Below are 17,500 nucleotides of genomic sequence, written 5' to 3' on the forward strand. Positions count from 1 at the left end.
TGAGTGCCAAAGGGGTGCCAAAGTCACCCCCTCTCCCTCTTCATGGAATTTCATCCGCCATTCATTTTTCCATAAACCTTGCTTAAAATGCTTATAAAAATTGTTTTACTTGCTCAAACCAAGCGATTTGACTATACTTAGAATCAGGGGAGACAATGCAACATTTCACTCAATTTTTTTTTTTTTTTTTTTTTTTTTTTCGAATTTCGAATTTCGAATTTCAATAATAAAAGTCGACCTTGATAATAACAACGATTATTCGAAAATTCGAAATTCGATGCCCATCCCTACTCTTATGTAGTGTCGAGAACATCAGATTGAATTGAGGAACTCAGCGACTCCCAGCTGGTCAAAGTCACGTTTGAGAGTCAGGAGGACAGGTGGTCAGCTCAGCTCAGGATGCTTCACATGCTGCGGCATGTGGAGGACCAGAGAGAACAAAAGAAGAAGATGGAGACGCAGATCAAAGGACAAGCGCCATGTTTAAATGTACAGTAGTAGCATTTATTCACTGCATTCTAGGGCTGCACGATATGAGGAAAAGCTGCGATGTGCGATAACACTGTTCAATATTGCGATTAGGGCTGTGAATCTTCACTGGCCTCACGATTCGATTCGATTACGATTCAGAGGGCTACGATTCGATTCGATAACGATTATCGATGCATTTCGATGCATCTCGATGCATCTTAAATCGATGCATCACTTTTTTTCCCGAATACATGATTTTTTTTCTCACTTTCTTTTTTCTCACTGTGTGGATACTTTTAAAATAAAAGTGCATTTAGAATTGCATTGTATTATGATCCATAATTAAAATAAACAACTGCATGTACTTCCATTATATTTTATTTGATTATATGATTTAAATTTTTTTTATTTTTTAATAACTGTATAATAATAATCGATTTTTGACATTTGTGAATCGATCCAGAATCGTGCAGGTCGGCATCGCGATGCATCTTATAATTGATTTTTCTTATAATTATTTTTAATTGCGATGATGATATGACCTGCAATAAATAAAAAAATGCTATAAACAAAAATATTAATGGGTAGGGGTGCTCCGATCCGGCTAAGCCACGATCTGATCCGATTCCGATTCCTGGGGTCACGATCCGATTCCAGAATCGATTCTCGATTCCAGAATCTAGAATCGATTCTCAATTATGTAGTTTTATATTGCAATAACACACAAAGGTAAATCTAAGACAAAAAATGACAAATGTATTAATGCTGAACTTCAAATTACAGTATTACAGTATTACAGTGAGGGCCTAAATTCATTTTGCAATATGAGTATGTTAATTTAAGCATACGTATCAGTAAGTGGCACGGGATTCTCAAAGCCTGTGTTGAGGGTCATACGAACAAAAATGCACTCTTGAAGCTAAAAAAAATCCAAAACCAACGAGTTAATTATTTACATTTTTACTTCAATGTAGAACAGTCATTTCTTACACATGAGATTACTTTTAGCCTTTTAGTCACAACGATTATTGAAAGATATTCCATATTCCAGACTGAAATGTTATAACAGAAGTGGAGTATTGGCCAGAATGACATGAACATTTCGACACTTATTCAGCCGGTATCTTGCATGTCGCGTTCAGGTGCACTGTAATTTTTTTTTTTTTTTTTTTTTTGCGACAACACGTGACTTTTGCGATGTGTTCATCGCACATTTTCATATCGCGATGACGATGAAAATACGATTAATGGTGCAGCCCTACTGCATTCACACACCTTTGGCTGCCAGGTAGGCACTGCTGTCATAACACATGCACACATCCATCAATGATGATGCCATCATCCATCGTGATGTTTCACAGTGGAACCATCACGATGGCTATTTTGTTGACATCGCACAACCCTAGTTTGTTTCTTTAAACCTTCCTTGGTAGAAGATTTTATTTTATTTATTTATTTTATTTTGTATTATTAAGTTCAATAAATGCATGATGTTTCCAAAGTCAAAAAGTAATCGTGTTAAATAATGGTGATGATCATATTGACCATAAGCGTGCAACCCAGAAAGTTAGCTGCTAGCATGTTAGCCCCAGAGGCCTGAGGGCTCTCCAGCACTATGCCATCTAATCAGACATGTGTTTGCTATGACAGTCAATAACTGGGTTACATTGTAGCAAAGTGTATGGTATTGTGTAGATCAAACAATGAACTGCATCAGTACAGAACCTGCATGACAGCTGTGTCTATTACGTCATGTGTGAATATATTGTCAACTGCTTTGGCAACAACATTTTGTTCATGCCAATAAAGCTATTTGAATTTGACAGACAGGCAGACAGACAGACAGACAGATAGACAGGCAGACAGACAGACAGACAGACAGACAGACAGGCAGACAGACAGACAGACAGACAGACAGACAGGCAGACAGACAGACAGACAGACAGATAGACAGACAGACAGACAGACAGACAGACAGACAGATAGGCAGACAGACAGACAGAGAGACAGACAGATAGACAGACAGACAGACAGACAGATAGACAGGCAGACAGACAGACAGACAGACAGACAGACAGACAGACAGACAGACAGACGGATAGACAGGCAGACAGACACAGACAGAGGTGTACAAGTTGCTGATGCTCCTCTCTCTATCTCTGATCTGTTTGATCAATATCACTTCATTGTCCTTCACACACACCAAACACAAGTGTGTGTGTGTGTGTGTGTGTGTGTGTGTGTGCGTGTGCGTGCGCACACACACACGCGCTCGTGCATGTTTGTGTCACTGTGCCAGCTGCAGCTGCCTGATAACAGTCTCTCTCTCCCTCTCTCTCTCTGGTAGAGTGAGTTGAGTTTTGTCTGTTAGTGCAGAGATGGAACCTTCAAACATCAGACATTTTTATCAAGTTTTTCTCCCCAATTGTACTTCAATCCACCCTGCTGTCCCAGGCATTGCTCCACCCCCTCTGCCGATCTGGGGATAGTTGTAGTATAGCGTCATGCATCCTCCGATACATGTGCAGTTGCCAGTCGCTTCTTTAGAGCTGTGCCATGGTAGCATGGCCCCCAGTCTGCTAGAGCTGTGCCATGGTAGCATGGCCCCCAGCCTGCTAGAGCTGTGCCATGGTAGCATGGCCCACAGCCTGCTAGAGCTGTGCCATGGTAGCATGGCCCACAACCTGCTAGAGCTGTGGCATGGTAGCATGGCTCACAGCCTGTTAGAGCTGTGCCATGGTAGCATGGCCCACAGCCTGCTAGAGCTGTGGCATGGTAGCATGGCCCCCAGCCTGGTCAAAGCTGAGTTGGTAACACTTTATAATAACGTTCAGTCGTAAGTCATTTATAAGCCTTTAGTTAATGATGAACCATTTACAAAACATGAATATACATTTGTAGATGATTAATAAATGTTATGTTTAGGGATGTTCATTTTGAAAAAATTTCCATAATCGAAATTCGGGAAAATTAACGATCAATTATCGATTATCGATAATATTAATATATATATATATATATATTTTTTTTTTACATTTTATTTTTTATTTTACAAAATGCCTATTTGCGAAGTGTTATGAAGCGCTTTTCAATCCGCCTGTTAATTGTGCTCCGTGAGGGAAGCGCATAGTACGCTGGCTCAATCACATTGATCTGGTGTTGAAAACCCTCAACGATATGTATGGGCAGCATATCCATCTCGAGCCGGGTGATCTTTTCTGCACGCCGGCCGAGGACGAGGCACCTTCCTCGTTAACCAGGCTCGGATGTAGGCTACGCTGTTCAAGTGGTGAATCATTGGCGTCTAGCCGTGTTGTACTTATAAACGACATCACAGTTCTTCTTGCAATGAACAATGTGGACAATGTGCCTGGGACAGATATGTTCCATATCTTCAGTGCCTACTGCCCAGGTGGGGTATCTCGTCGTAAGGGCCTTTCTCTCTGTGTGGAGTTTGCATGTTCTCCCTGTGCTCCCCCAGGGGGTTCCTCCGTATATAACCCCCCCACTAAAAACATGCAGAAGATCAGATCGTCATCGTCATCCGACCAGTGACGACAACACCCGAAGTTGGTCCCCGGGCGCTGTACGACAAAGCGACCACTGCTCCTGGCCTGCCCCCTGGAGGAAAGGACAAGCCTGGATGGGTCAAATGCAGAGGACATATTTCACCGGCCACCGTCAGCATGAGTGTGTGTAGTGGCCGCATGCATGTGTTGTAGTGTGACTGTGTGACAATAAAGACGGGCTGCCGTCTGAAAATCGTTTTTTTTTTTTTAAATCGTTGTTGTCTTTTAACTCGAAATGCTCCCAAACAAAACTTCGCTTCGCTCACTTCATTTCCTCGTTTGGATGAGTGCTGACAATGTGCTGTTGCTGTTCTCACGCAGCTAGCCCAGTGAGACCACGGCCATAGCCCCACCCAGAGGTCTTCTGTTCAGTTGTCTCATAGTCCCATTGCGCCCTCACCTGGTTGCGACCACGTAGTGAACTGAAATCCACTCTTATACTGTAGTTTCAGCACATTAGGCCTATTTGATTTGATTAAAAATATATATAAAAAAATCGATAAAAATTGCACATTTTCGATTATTGATGAACATCCCTAGTTATGTTAACATACAAATGTGTTGTCATCTATAAACCTTTAGTAAATGTAGTACCTTTAGTAAGTGTTCCTCAGCTGTTGTAAATGTGACCTGCTCTGCACAGGCGTGTTTGTGTAGAAACATGATTTTATGAGAAAATATTGATTTTGGATGTTTTGGGGTTTCATCAGATTTGGTAAAGCTGGTAAAACTGTGGCACTAAGTTATACATTAGAAAGGCGACGCACAACCAGTCGCATGAGTGACGTCTCTCCCGCCAGAGAGCCTGGCCCTATATACTATTATTATTATGATTATGATTATTATGATTATGATTATTATTACTACTACTACTACTACCACCTATTGGGTCTTGTGTGAATGTGCAGCTGGGCAGGCTGTTGTCGGAGTCAGACCACAAACAACATTTAGCCAGCGCTAAACTGTGACAACAGACACACATCCAACACCATTTTATTTACCGCCATTTACACACACTGTGTGTGTGTGTGTGTGTGTGTGTGTATGTGTGTGTGTGTGTGTGTGTGTGTGTGTGTGTGTGTCCATTAGGAATCAAGGTCAGTCACTCAGCAGTCCATTAACAACATGGATTCTCTCTCTCTCTCTTTGTTCTGTTTGTATCTAGGTCTCTCGCTCTCTGTCCCTCAGGCTCTATCAATCACTGTCTGTCTGCCTGTCTCTGTCTGTCTGTCTGTCTCTGTCTCTCTGTCCCTCTTTCTCCCTCTATGTCTGTATATCTGTCTGTCTGTCTCTGTCTGTCTGTCTGTCTGTCTCTTTCTCTGTGTCTCTCTGTCTGTCTCTCTGTCCCTCTTTCTCTCTCTATGTCTCTTTCTCTGTCTGTCTCTTTGTCTGTCTCTCTTTCTCTCTCTCTGTCTGTCTGTCTGTCTGTCTGTCTGTCTGTCTGTCTGTCTCTCTCTCTCTCTCTCTCTCTCTCTCTTTCTCTCTTTCTCTCTGTCTGTCTGTCTGTCTGTCTGTCTGTCTGTCTGTCTGTCTGTCTGTCTGTCTGTCTCTCTCTCTTTCTCTCTTTCTCTCTCTCTTTCTCTCTTTCTCTCTGTCTGTCTGTCTGTCTCTCTCTCTCTCTCACACATAGTTCCCAGTAAATGATGGGATAACCTTTCAGGCACCACTAGTGATTTTCACTGTTCACACATGCAGCTAACCTGAGGTTGCCAGATCGTTTGTTTGCACATAGCCATCTGGGAAAAGACCTGGCAGGTGATTGGATGAACCATCTGTCTATCACGTCTATCACGGGCTGGCCCTCGTTGGTGTCACACCAAAGCCCGCCCGTAGCTGCCTCAGAGGATGCTGATTGGTGTGCTCCACTGGGGGTTCAGATTCAAACCAATAGATTTGAGCGTGGCAAGATGGATTTGTGATGGTGATCTCATGATCTCACGTGAATCCAGCTGCCTCACGAGGTCAGCATGCAGCTACATTGCAGCTACATTGCAGCTACATTGCAGCCATTGGCAACGCAGGCATAGATTGGGCAAGGCATCCTCACCCTATGAATTGTAATGTGTATATTTCTCAGAGGCTGCAGTTCCTCTGTGCGACAGCAGGGGGAGCTGAAAGATCAACAGTCTCACACACGCACACACACACGCGCGCACGCACACATACACACACACACACACGCACACGCACACGCACACACACACACACACACCGAGACGTCCAATCCTGTTACAGGGCAGCGGAGGCCTGGCAGCGATATGCAAATGAGGCTCAAGTCATTTTAGCAGCAAAACACACACACACACACACACACACACACACACACACACACACACACACACACACACACACACACACACACACACACAGACACTCTCTCTCTCTCTCTCTCTCTCTCTCTTTCTCTCTCTCGCTCTTGCTCTCTCAATTCATTTCAAAGGGGTTTATCGTCATGGGAAACATACATTGACATTGCCAAAGCAAGTGTGGAAAAAAAAGTGCATACAATTAAAGATAAATTAGAACTTGTAACACTGTAACATTGCGATCAATAAAATTAACTTAAAAATACAACAAAGAAATTATGCTTTTGCTGTTAAAAGAAATATATTCAGATAAGTATATATAACTTACAATAAAACTAGAAAAATTGTGGACATTGCATTTAAAAAATATAAATACAAGCCAGGCTGGTCTGATATACAAATTAAATCTTGTTATGAACTTGTGCAAGCTGAGCCAAACTTTGTCACACTCAAACTCAAACAGACCCCTGTAATTAAAACAGACCCGTTAATTAAAACAGGTAAACAGTGATTAAAGTAGTTTCCCTGACGCATTTCGGCGGATGGGGCCGCTACAACAGCCAGTGCTCTGGTGATGATGTCATCAACAGGGGACCAAATGGCACGCCCCGTGTCCTTAAATAAAATAAAACCCTTAAATAAAATGATATATATACATATATATATATATATATATATATATATATATATATATATATATATATATATATATAATATACTGTATATATATTATATATATATATTAGGGCTGTCAAACGATTAATTTTCTTAATCGTGATTAATCTTGCGATTAACTATAGTTAATCGCGATTAATCGCATCTTTGTATCGCATGTTTGAAATGCCATTATTTTGCATTTCAAAGCATTTTTAATGAGATATTAATCATTCTTACCAGTGTGTCATGATTGGGAATCAAATTAATGCAAATAAATGTACTTTGTGATCTGGAATTTTAGATTAATTTTCAATTCAATAGAAGTGCAATGTAGACAGGAGGTAACAATGTCTACAAAATTTATCTTGAATCTTGAAATCTTGAAAATAAATGCACAATTGTAAACAGTGCAGTACACGCTCCAGAACCGATACTTCCGGCGGCGGCGCTGTGGAGCAGTCGAAACCCAAAATGAAACCGCCGAAGAAGGCTGTGTTTGAGCTAAAAACATTGGCACTTCCATGTGAATAATGGCTCGGTATTGGAAACTGTGTATTGATAACGTGTATATCGTGTGAAGCCATTGGAGCCGACCTCCCAGTGGTTAGAGGACCGCGCATCCGAGACTCTGAAGGAAGAATGAGTGATGAGTCTCGCGCTAGCTAGCTGGCTGCTAGCTGGCCGCTAGCTGCTCCGGTATGCTTAGCTTTTAGGTGATAGCTCAAACTCTATGTACTTCGGTGATATTTTAATTCCGTTTTACACAAGGTGCAAACTACTGTTGACTTGTCCACTGTGCCATTTAGGGAGTTTTTTTTTTAAGTAAAACGAGCCATTTAGAAGCATATTGCTGTCTCTCTCTTCCATGCCTGCACAGGCAGGAAACAGGAAACAGCTGCGAACGGCTTGACTACAAGTACGGGTGCAACGAAGGGACAAAATAGCGGCATGCGATTAACGCGATTAAAAAAGAAATAACGCGTTATGGTCGGCCCTTAATCGCGTCGCAATTAACACGTTAACGCTGACAGCCCTAATATATATATATATATAAACCAGTAGGTTTATCATTCGCTGTATTTTACTGTTGTGAACATTAGAAATATGCATATAAAGATACGAGCCTGAAGGCTGAGGGCTGCAACAGCCCAGGAGCAGTGTGTGTGTGTGTGTGTGTGTGTGTGTGAAGGCATCAGAACTGCTGATGTACTGTAAATAGAACAGCAACTGACCAATCACAGCGCTGCATTTATAAACTGCTGAATATTCATGAGGGCAACCAAGTGTTAACCACCGTTTACAGCTCGAGGTGTGTGTGAGTGAGAGAGAGTGAGTGTGTGTGTGAGAGAGAGAGAGAGAGAGAGAGAGAGGGGTAGAGAGAGAGAGGTAGAGAGAGAGGTAGAGAGCAATAGGTGGAGAGAGAGATAGAGAGAACAGTAGAGAGAAGGAGAGAGACAGACATTTAAAAAAATACATGGCAGGTATTTATCACAGGCTGGCTCTCGCTGTGGTCACACCAAAGCCTGCCCATAGCTGCCTCTGGATGCTGATTGGTGAGAACCACTGGTGGTTCAGATTTAAACCAATAGGTGATGAGATGGATTTGTCATGTGATCATAATGTCATGATCTCATGAATCCAGCTGCCTCATAGGTTAGCATTTTTCCCTCTCGTTCATTCATTCATAAAGAAGCCACGCCTGTTATTGTCCTCCAGGTGCACTGGGAACTAGTATAGGGATTAGGATGCACCATATTTATCGGGCCGATAAATTATCCACCGATACGGCCATTTTGCATTATTATTATTCCGATAATGACAGCCGATAATATGAGGCCACGAGGCTTTCTTTTTGCCTCAGAAGCATATTGTTGTCGTGCGACTGCAGCTGCCCAGGGCAAAACATGGCTGCCGCCACTGTGGCTGTTTTTCACAGTTTCATATGATAATGCTATTGCAATTTGCAATCCATGTCCTGCGAGGGTTCTGAGAGTTGGGGAAAAGTCTGAGCTGGCGTTACGTTAAACCAAAGCAAACAAATGATGATGCTCTGGGTGCCAGCTAGGTGGGAGGAATGGAGAGGGTGGCCGTGCGCACACAACTCCACGGTCATGTGACTCAATTCCACACCTTTGCTATATAGAATCTATATAATGTAGATCATTATAGTATAATCATCACTATGAGCGGATTCCACTGTAGATGGATGTATAATATAGAATAATAATCTAATATATAGGAATTACAAGATACAATACAAGATATAGCTTACCATAAGTACCAAATCAATACCATACAAGATACAATACAAGAATTAGATCTATAGGATCTATAATTTATAGAAACAGCTGCCTCTGATTGACTGGACTGGGGGGTGGGTGAATAGGCTATGTGTTGAAAATATATACTGTATTATATTTTTTATTGTATATTTTTGACTTTAGAGCAAGATCAAATATGTCTGCTCTTGTTGAAGCTTGGGCTAAAAGCCCCTGAATTTTACATTAATCTTTTAAAATAAAGATGTGTTTAAAAAGCTATTGCGTGTTAAAAGCTATTGGGCTCTATCTTCATACAGGCGATATCCCCTATTAGCGCTTGCGCACCTGTTTGTGCGTGCCTTAAAGCAGGGAAGATTGCAGTCTGCTGTCCAGGTGTTATGCCGAGTTTTGCACCCCCGCCCAGCATAAAAAAAAGCATCCCCACCTCACGGGAGCATAATTGTAATGATTTATACAGAAATGTAACTGTTTAAAAGTGATATAATTGTCTGGTAGACGTGACCTCCCTGATTTCTAAGTTAAAACAGCAACGAAATATGTTATGGATGCAATTCTCAGCGGGGATGCGGAAACGTTCACGGCACGTGTCGCAGACGCAAATTAGAGCCGTGCCAAAATCATCTGCGCCCCAAAATGCCTGCGCAAACGGGATTTTGGCGGTCTTAACTACCAGAATTATTCACAGGCGTGGCCAGGCAATGCTGGGCATTACGTCAATCAAAACTAGGGATGCACGATATATCGGCAATCATATCGGTATCGGCCGATGTTAGTCATTTTTTAACATATCGGTATCGGTCCGATGTTGCAATGTTAATATCGGTTATCGGTATCAGCCAAATTCTTCACATTGAGAGGAAATAATGCAGTAAATCTATGATTTATGGGCTTTTACAAATGTTTTTGAAATAAAGAAATGCATTACTTTTTCAAATTCAGTGTTTACATGTGTTTTTCAGTATGTACAAAATTTTATTATCATAGAAATGTGTTTTTATACAGATCATATCGACATCGGTAAATATCGGTTATCGGCCATAACGCCAATGTTAATATCGGTTATCGGCATCGGCCAAAATTGTCATATCGGTGCATCCCTAATCAAAACCAATCAGATTCCCGTCTAACAATGGCTGTTTGCGCGAAGCATGCAATATGCTGTAATTCTCTCCATGCGTAATAGAGTGTACTCACTCGTGTGAGGACAGAGAGATGCTTATTGACAGATCGTCTGTGGTGCCAACCACCCTCCGGGTTATGAAGGTAAATAGCCTATGTCCATTGTCCCACAAGTTTTCTCAATTAATGTCCCTCTTTGCAATGTGATAAAAGTTTCTCAGTGAGTTATAGTTGATTGCCTCACTGAATTATCTGCTAATACCCAATTTTAGCAGCATAATTTGATGTCCTGGCGTGGCAAGGCTGTGCTTAATGACATATCCAAAAGGAATTTTACTTTGCACTGCGCTGCACAGAGATTACGGTGAGCTCCCACCGCAGCGAGGTATTTAGCGCGTAAGAGGTCCTTTTCAAAGCTCTTAGTGCAAAGTAATTGCGCGCTGCTGACGATAGCATAATGCCATCTATCCCACACTTTAGCGCTGAAACGCCTGCTTTGGCTTGCGGCAGCCAATGCCCAGTACAATTATCACAGGCATGCGCTTGTGTCCGCCCCCAATTTGCATTGCACACAGCGTTAAACGAGCGCAAACGCAAAATTATCGCTTTTGGGAAGATAGAGGCCCCTGTCTCTGCCCTGGGCATTGGGGAGATTATTCATCAGATCAGATTATTCATCAGACCATTGGGACCAGAGCGGAAGAGCACCTCCTACTGGTCCTCCAACACCACTTCCAGCACCAGTTATCTTGAGAACAATTCATCCGATCGACTTCAAACTTCAGGAATGCGCTTAGGGGGACCTGACGGACTGCAGGGCCAAATTTTGTGCAATTCGGCATCGCGCCACCCGCGATACCTTACACATACAACACACCGGAGTCCCAGCAAACTAGATTTGAAGGCTGATAATCTAGTCAGGTAAATGTGGTCATCAGGCACTATGATCACCCAAAAGGCATTTTAACACACCAGGGGCCGGTTGCACCAACTGGTATAAACTATGCCTGGTCGTAACTCCTACGTCAGTCTTAGTTAAGACCAGTCTTTAGAGTGGACTTACGCCTGTTGCACCAACAGGGCTTACGTCTGGTCTTAACTACGCCGGTCGTAGCGATGCACGTCCATGTGAAAACATGGAAATGCCCACTGGAATGCGGCACGCAACCTGTTTAGAAGAGTGTGCTGATGTCAAATGACGCTCCGCTGATGGGTAATCGGCTGTAATAGTGTGGCTAATGTTAGCGGCTAACTGTTACTTGTCGATACTTTACTTGGCAGTAAAACGCCACTGAATGACCAAATTGGTTTAACTTTTAACCATTTCGATTTCCACTTCCCATACGGACCCCCAGCATTGGTTAGTTGTTTATAACGTGACTATATTTATAACGTTTATAACGTACTGTGGTCTCCAGTTTATAACTCTGGTCTGAATACAGCCAGAGTGCTGAGGGGTTGTAGCTATTGCGCAACACACAGGTGAAAACCGTCTATACTGCACCCATGACTGCACCATTACAGCAATTGCCTGCTCTGGACTAGCCGTAATATTTACAACCTGTTGGTGCAACCGGCGTAGCTGTTAGGTCGTAAAGTTACGACCGACTTAGCTTAAGACCAGTCGTAAGACCAGTTGGTGCAACCGGCCCCAGGTGTAAAGGGCTCAATCAGTTCAAACCAACCATTGTCGATGTCAAATGAAGACCCATGGACCCATTTCACAGCAACGCTTTTGAAGTGGTAAAGCAGCGCGTAAAGCAGTTCTAACCAATACCATTAATTATGGTTCCATTCCGTTTAGGTGTTCCAGTGCAGGGCCCTCGTTAATGTTATTGGTTACACCTGATTTACCGCCTGATTTCTCTGCTCAGATGTTTTCACAAACACATTTCAGTGAGCCACTTTATACAAGAGATGTTTCCAAACGAGCCGCCATGTTTTTCCTGTTTGGAATGCGAGGCTTTGGTCATACGGAAGTGGGCGTGGCTTCATCTAAACTGGGACGAAGTTTAGTTAGTGTGTCAGAGCTTCAGAGACTGTGTGTGTGTGTGTGTGTGTGTGTGTGTGTGTGTGTGTGTGTGTGTGTGTAATTTTTTTCTGTCAGCACTTTTTGTCGGGCAGCAAGGCATCATGGGATATGGGAGCTGTCAGGAGATGCCAGGGGTCAGAGGTCACACACACACACACACACACACACACACACACACACACACACACACACACACACACACACACACACACACACACACACACACACACACACACACACACACACTCACTCTAAACATAGTTTCAGTAACAGTTCACAGCCAGCTGTCTCTCTGTTTCAGAGGTCAAAAGGCAGAGTGAGCTTTCCAGTGTCTCAGAAAAAAAAATATATATACTTCTTTTTTTCCAAACTGTGGGTGGGCTGCGAATGTAATCGATTATTTGTATTATCTGGTAGTGTCTGTGTGGTGCTGATGGACAGCTCCTTTCATGCTTAAAATAAGAAGTGCTGTGAGAACACATTATTACAGTTCACGGTCGGATGTGGGCCGAGAACATTTATTGAGATTTTCAAGTGAGCCATGAGTCAGAAAAGGTTGGGAACCGCTATAGGATACACTGCACCTTCTGTGCATCATGTTTCACACCCTCCTGCCTCATGGTCACGCCCTCCTGCCGCCCTCCTGCCTCATGGTCACACCCTCCTGCCTCATGGTCACGCCCTCCTGCCTCATGGTCACGCCCTCCTGCCTCATGGTCACACCCTCCTGCCTCATGGTCACGCCCTCCTGCCTCATGGTCACACCCTCCTGCCTCATGGTCACGCCCTCCTGCCTCATGGTCACACCCTCCTGCCTCATAGTCACGCCCTCCTGCCTCATGGTCACACCCTCCTGCCTCATGGTCACACCCTCCTGCCTCATGGTCACACCCTCCTGCCTCATGGTCACGCCCTCCTGCCTCATGGTCACGCCCTCCTGCCTCACGGTCACGCCCTCCTGCCTCATGGTCACGCCCTCCTGCCTCATGGTCACACCCACCTGCCTCACGGTCACACCCTCCTGCCTCACGGTCACACCCTCCTGCCTCATGGTCACACCCTCCTGCCTCACGGTCACTCCCTCCTGCCTCACGGTCACTCCCTCATGGTCACTCCCTCCTGCCTCACGGTCACGCCCTCCTGCCTCATGGTCACGCCCTCCTGCCTCACGGTCACACCCTCCTGCCTCATGGTCACTCCCTCCTGCCTCATGGTCACTCCCTCCTGCCTCATGGTCACACCCTCCTGCCTCATGGTCACTCCCTCCTGCCTCACGGTCACACCCTCCTGCCTCATGGTCACTCCCTCCTGCCTCATGGTCACTCCCTCCTGCCTCATGGTCACACCCTCCTGCCTCATGGTCACGCCCTCCTGCCTCATGGTCACACCCTCCTGCCTCACGGTCACGCCCTCCTGCCTCATGGTCACGCCCTCCTGCCTCATGGTCACACCCTCCTGCCTCACGGTCACGCCCTCCTGCCTCATGGTCACGCCCTCCTGCCTCATGGTCACGCCTCCTGCCTCACGGTCACGCCCGCCTGCCTCATGGTCACGCCCTCCTGCCTCATGGTCACACCCACCTGCCTCATGGTCACACCCTCCTGCCTCATGGTCACGCCCTCCTGCCTCATGGTCACACCCTCCTGCCTCATGGTCACACCCTCCTGCCTCATGGTCACGCCCTCCTGCCGCCCTCCTGCCTCATGGTCACACCCTCCTGCCTCATGGTCACGCCCTCCTGCCTCATGGTCACGCCCTCCTGCCTCATGGTCACACCCTCCTGCCTCATGGTCACGCCCTCCTGCCTCATGGTCACACCCTCCTGCCTCATGGTCACGCCCTCCTGCCTCATGGTCACACCCTCCTGCCTCATAGTCACGCCCTCCTGCCTCATGGTCACACCCTCCTGCCTCATGGTCACACCCTCCTGCCTCATGGTCACACCCTCCTGCCTCATGGTCACACCCTCCTGCCTCATGGTCACGCCCTCCTGCCTCATGGTCACGCCCTCCTGCCTCACGGTCACGCCCTCCTGCCTCATGGTCACGCCCTCCTGCCTCATGGTCACACCCACCTGCCTCACGGTCACACCCTCCTGCCTCACGGTCACACCCTCCTGCCTCATGGTCACACCCTCCTGCCTCATGGTCACTCCCTCCTGCCTCACGGTCACTCCCTCCTGCCTCACGGTCACTCCCTCATGGTCACTCCCTCCTGCCTCACGGTCACGCCCTCCTGCCTCATGGTCACACCCTCCTGCCTCATGGTCACTCCCTCCTGCCTCACGGTCACACCCTCCTGCCTCATGGTCACTCCCTCCTGCCTCATGGTCACTCCCTCCTGCCTCATGGTCACTCCCTCCTGCCTCACGGTCACTCCCTCCTGCCTCACGGTCACTCCCTCCTGCCTCACGGTCACTCCCTCCTGCCTCACGGTCACTCCCTCCTGCCTCACGGTCACTCCCTCATGGTCACACCCTCCTGCCTCATGGTCACTCCCTCCTGCCTCACGGTCACTCCCTCCTGCCTCACGGTCACTCCCTCATGGTCACACCCTCCTGCCTCACGGTCACTCCCTCCTGCCTCACGGTCACTCCCTCCTGCCTCACGGTCACTCCCTCATGGTCACACCCTCCTGCCTCACGGTCACTCCCTCATGGTCACACCCTCCTGCCTCATGGTCACGCCCTCCTGCCTCATGGTCACTCCCTCCTGCCTCACGGTCACTCCCTCCTGCCTCACGGTCACTCCCTCATGGTCACTCCCTCCTGCCTCACGGTCACGCCCTCCTGCCTCATGGTCACACCCTCCTGCCTCATGGTCACTCCCTCCTGCCTCACGGTCACTCCCTCCTGCCTCACAGTCACTCCCTCCTGCCTCACGGTCACTCCCTCCTGCCTCACGGTCACTCCCTCCTGCCTCATGGTCACACCCTCCTGCCTCATGGTCACTCCCTCCTGCCTCACGGTCACTCCCTCCTGCCTCATGGTCACTCCCTCCTGCCTCATGGTCACACCCTCCTGCCTCATGGTCACTCCCTCCTGCCTCATGGTCACTCCCTCCTGCCTCATGGTCACTCCCTCCTGCCTCACGGTCACTCCCTCCTGCCTCACGGTCATACCCTCCTGCCTCATGGTCACGCCCTCCTGCCTCATGGTCACACCCTCCTGCCTCATGGTCACTCCCTCCTGCCTCATGGTCACGCCCTCCTGCCTCATGGTCACGCCCTCCTGCCTCATGGTCACTCCCTCCTGCCTCATGGTCACACCCTCCTGCCTCATGGTCACTCCCTCCTGCCTCATGGTCACTCCCTCCTGCCTCACGGTCACTCCCTCCTGCCTCACGGTCATACCCTCCTGCCTCACGGTCACTCCCTCCTGCCTCACGGTCACTCCCTCCTGCCTCATGGTCACACCCTCCTGCCTCACGGTCACTCCCTCCTGCCTCATGGTCACACCCTCCTGCCTCACGGTCACACCCTCCTGCCTCATGGTCACACCCTCCTGCCTCATGGTCACTCCCTCCTGCCTCATGGTCACACCCTCCTGCCTCATGGTCACACCCTCCTGCCTCACGGTCACGCCCTCCTGCCTCATGGTCACACCCTCCTGCCTCATGGTCACTCCCTCCTGCCTCATGGTCACACCCTCCTGCCTCATGGTCACGCCCTCCTGCCTCATGGTCACACCCTCCTGCCTCATGGTCACTCCCTCCTGCCTCATGGTCACGCCCTCCTGCCTCATGGTCACGCCCTCCTGCCTCATGGTCACGCCCTCCTGCCTCATGGTCACACCCTCCTGCCTCACGGTCACTCCCTCCTGCCTCATGGTCACACCCTCCTGCCTCACGGTCACTCCCTCCTGCCTCATGGTCACACCCTCCTGCCTCACGGTCACGCCCTCCTGCCTCACGGTCATGCTGCAGGAGGGTCTGGGGTCAATGCGGCCTTGATGCCGTCTTGGGTCCTTGAATTTAATGTTTTTAACTAATAATTGGCTGCCAGCCATTTCTGGAAAACGGACGCTCCCAGTGCCAGCCCTTTCAGAGCGTTTTCAGTGATTTCTCGAGACTAGGGATGTTCAATATTGGCTTTTTTACCAATATCCGATAATGTCCAACTCTTAATTTCCGATACCGATATCAACCGATATCAACCGATACCGATATAAGCGGGCTTTTTTTCCACCAAAATTTCACGTAACAAGTTACATAATGTAGCTTAATGTAGCTGAAGAGTTTAATATATAATACGCATGTTGTGTTAAAGTTGTAAGTGTTAGAGAAGCGAGCTTGTGACCAGAAGGTCGTTGGTTCAATCCCCGGGACCGGCAGGATAAATCTGGGTGGGGAAAGTGAAAAGGCAGCGCTTGCCCCTCCCTCATTACCACCACTGAGGTGCCCTTGAGCAAGGCCCTTAACCCCAACCGCTCCAGTGGAGCTGCTCAGTGGCCAACAGATCAGACTGTGGTTGTACTCGTCAGCTTCCAGGTATGAATGTGTGTGTGAATGTGAACAGGGCACTCCTGAAAAAGAAAGCATTGCTCTCAGTGAGACTCCCCCTGTATTTAAAAAAAAAAAAAAAAAATCGTCATGAAAACCGATACCGATATTTTCCGATATCGATTTTTTTATGCTAATATCGGCCGATAATAATAATAATATCGGACATCCCTACTCAAGACCCACAGAATATTGTGTGATATTACTATGTAAACACCGAACACGGCCAAAAACGATGAGACTCTCTTGTATCATCAGCAAAAAAAAGTTTATTTATATCATTTTCCGTTCTTTAGTTATCAGCAGTAGAAGATAGGTTGGTTTCACCAAAAACAGATGTTTCAAACTAGAACCTGAGATAATGAGCCTTTTGTGAAATTAAGCATTTCAAGCACATCACTGACTCTGAAGCTAATATTTTCTGATGTAGTGACACCTCAAATATCTGAACAGTAATTTCCTTCAATAAAACAGCGAAAACAAAGGAATTTTGATGGCAAAATAATATTTTTTAGCTGCAACCAGCAGCGCTGGCCCCTGCGTGCGCAGACCCTACACCAGGGGT

The sequence above is a fragment of the Poromitra crassiceps genome, assembly GCF_964638095.1.
Source record: "Poromitra crassiceps genome assembly, chromosome: 2".
NCBI lineage: Eukaryota > Metazoa > Chordata > Actinopteri > Beryciformes > Melamphaidae > Poromitra > Poromitra crassiceps.